The following is a 3487-nucleotide window of genomic DNA, read 5'->3' as shown; positions in this document are numbered from 1 at the left end:
GTGTTTTAAATGAGAAAAACTGGGAACAATTTTAGAAAAGAAAAGAAAAAAAACAAAAAATATTTATAGACCTTTTAGATATTTTTTAATAAAAGGATACTTTGGAATTTTCTAGGTCCCCCTCGAGTGTGAGGTCTACCCCCCCCCCCCCCCTAAATATATATATACACACCCACATATATATATATATATATATTTTGTTAAATGCAGCGCGCATCGAGAGGCGACAGGCAGCCAGTGCGACGGAGGGGAGCACCTGTGGAAAGGGGGGGCCCCCGCTACGAAGCTGCCCCCCCGCTTTGTTTTAAATGTGAAAAACTGGGAACAATTTTAGAAAAGAAAAGAAAAAAAACAAAAAATATTTATAGACCTCTTTTAGATATTTTAATAAAAGGATACTTTGGAATTTATTAACAGCTTAAGCTGCTTTGATATTAAAGATAGCTATAAAATCAAGATGATGTAGCAGTCGTGTCATTAAATGTACACTGAAGTCTTGTAGTTTGCCACTGGATGAGATTAAAAAAAAAAAACAAACAAAAAAACCCCACAGAAAAGACTTATTGAGCAAAGCCATTAAGAAGCACTATGAGACTGACCAAATTTAATAAACTTTTGACGAGCGGTTTCCACCTCTGTCTGTAAGACACTGCATCGCTTCTGCCCCAGCCAGAGACTGCATCATAGTCCCTGAAGACTCTAAAGCGAAAACCTTGATGCCATCGAGTATGTATTTAGTTCTGGTGGTTTATGTTTTTTGAAACCTTTGTAACACAGAATGTCCCGTGCAGTTGTATATGTTGTAGAAATGTCTGCAATAGCCTTCTGAACAAGATGTAGCATGGTCCGAACGCCGTTCCTCACGCTTCCTCCAGCCGGCAACCGGTGGCAGCCCCGATATGGCACGGTGCAGCTCCTGCCAGCTCCCAAAGGAAGCGAAAAAATAATGCAAAAGCGAAGAAAGCAACCTGTGCTTGCGAAATTTGGGAGTGAGATGGGAAGAGGCACCCGGGTGTGATGCTCGGGGATGGCTCCGGCTCGCTGGGGATGGACATGCATGGGATCCCAGTTCCCTGTGCTCTGCCATCGTCCATCTGGGAAAGAAAAAGAGACGGAGGCTCTGAGCTTTGCCCCTGGGGCACCAGTGCTTGGGGACGAGCACCCAAAAATCATGAGCCACCCGTTCATGGGGAGCCGAACCCTGCTCGGGGCTGCTCCCAGCATCACAGCCAGCTCTTGCGGCTGAAGCACTTTTTTTTAGGGAGAGTGCCCGGGCAGGAGGAGCATCCCCTTGCCACGGCCATGTCCCCAGGCGGTGGCTGCTGGTGAAGCCAGGGTGAGCCCCAGGGTGTTGCGCCAAGCTCCTGCCTGAATTGGGCAAGCTCAGACCTGAATTGGGCAAAGCACCATGGAGCATTGGCTTTCCAGGGCTGACCCCGTGCAAAGGCACAGGAGCTCAGCAGTGGCACCATCCCGGCGTGCTCCCCACCACTTCCCCGACCCTACCACTGCCAGCCTGCCTCTGCTAACAAAATGCCTTTAAATGACGCGGGGTGGCCTGTGCTGGGCTGCCCTGCCCTGTCCCCTGCCCGCATGCCGTCAGCCATCACCCACCAAGGCCACCACTGTTGGGAGGGCTCCCCTGCCAGGCTCTGAGGCTATGCATTGACTGATTTTCCACTGTATACATTTTTATCAGAATAGAAGGTATTTTTATATTTGGGTGGTAGTCAATGAGCGATGCTAAAAGTGGCTCTGCAAAGGCACGGCTCTCCTTGCCCGCCTACCCTGCCCCAGCGAGCCCCAGCTTGCCCACAGCCGCTCTTTTCCCTGCCACCGCGCTGCAGAAGGTCAAGGCGCGACCATTGACTGCTCTTCTCCGTCGTGTGCTAGCGGGAGCTTTAGTGGAATGGGATTCGAGGAAGCACTTAGGGTAGTCTTGAACACAGCAATCCTGTTGTATTAAAGCTAGCGGGACATACCGGTCATGTTTTTGTTAGGCTCATGTACTGTACTTCAAAAGTTTCTATGAGATCGATGAACTTTGTTTAACAATTTTGGAAGGAACAAGTTCTGTAAAGAGCCACTAAATACAGAAGTTGGATACGACTCTGGCCTTGGGGTGTGTTTTGTCCGGAGGCAGCCGGATGGGAGCTCCTCTCGCCTTCGCCCGGCACCTGGGTTGATGTTGGTTCCCTTGGAAGTCACAGTCTTGCTTTGGGTTTATGGCAAGACCCCTCACTGCCAGGATTGGGGGAAAAATGATTTTTTTGGGGGAAAAAAGGAGGTGATTTGGGGAAAAAAGGGGGTGTTAAATGGCGTTAGTCCAGCCCAGGGTGCAATCCTGCCCCGTTAAAGTCCTGTGCTCATCCCTGATGCAGGTTTGCTCCTGCCCCCGGGGTAACTCGGCATCCTCTGGTATGAGGTTTGGCTCAGCATTGCCCGATGGCGCCGCACCCCGGCATGGCTCTTCAGAGCCAGCCGTCGTCGGGCAAGTTTGCAGCTTCCAACACAAGGCAGGGGTGTTTGCATTTGATGAATTAATAAATCCGTATGTTGTGTATCTGTTTAAGCTTGTTTGTCGGCTAACATGTTGGGAAGGATTTATTTTTAATGAATATCTGAACGTCTGGAGAAGCTGGGCCGGCTGCCATGGAAACCAGAATCTTCCTCTGCAGCCGACTGATGGGGCCACGTTAACCATCTGGATGCTGCGGGTGTAGCTGCACCCCGGTTGCCCTTGGCGGCACCGCTCCAAATGCCGAAAAACGTAGTGGGGTGCCGTGCCTGGCCAGGAGCAGGGCTCCTCACTCTGCAGTGCTCTTGGCGAGCGACTGACCCTGGCTGGCTTCGTGCCTCAGTTTCCCCAAGAGGCGTCCCCCCAGCCCGCTGCAAGACCCCATGTTAGCAAGAAGATGGAGAGTTTCATGCAGGTGGGATGTTGTGGGCAGGGACACGGGGTCGCATTGGCCACTTCCACAAGGGCAGGATCCCTGCATAGCACCAACACCAGCCCCAGCAAGGGGACAGATATTTTGTCCCTGGCTAAGACCCCTTGGCAGAGGGCTGGGTATGTCCCACCAAGGGCGCAGGGCCACCCGACCAGGGGCACCCAAACCTGGGTGGCATCACGCAGTGCTGCCTGTAACCCAGGGTTTGGAAGGATGGTTGTAACACCCCATTGAGCCTGTAATGCACCGGCAACTCACGCCAGGGCACCCAGTGCCATTTCCACCGGTGAAACTGTGGGAGGGTTGTGCTCCTAATCAGTCTCCCAGCTCTTTTCCAATGCCCAAACCATCATGTTGGTCATCTGTGCCTGACTGTTCAAGCCGTCACGGAGGGCAGAACTGTGCTGTCCCTGCCATGGGACCACTGGCGCTGTGTGTCCTGATGTTCCCAGGGTGGCACCGTCTCATCTCATCGTGTCCCATCCATCCCATCCATCCCCTCCCCTCCCCTCCCCTCCCCTCCCATCCCTGTGGGC

At 52.2% G+C, this 3487-nt stretch overlaps 1 protein-coding gene across 1 annotated transcript in view; it reads left to right on the top strand.

Annotated features, from left to right (window-relative positions):
• CUX2 (cut like homeobox 2) overlaps positions 1-3487 on the top strand; it is a 35298-nt gene that overhangs the window by 30841 nt on the left and 970 nt on the right.

Source organism: Aptenodytes forsteri, unplaced genomic scaffold (assembly GCF_000699145.1).
Source record: "Aptenodytes forsteri isolate BGI_AS27 unplaced genomic scaffold, ASM69914v1 Scaffold118, whole genome shotgun sequence".
NCBI classification, from domain to species: Eukaryota; Metazoa; Chordata; class Aves; order Sphenisciformes; family Spheniscidae; genus Aptenodytes; species Aptenodytes forsteri.
The sequence above is the reverse complement of the archived record's forward strand: the minus strand, read 5'-3'. Positions and strand labels throughout refer to the sequence as shown.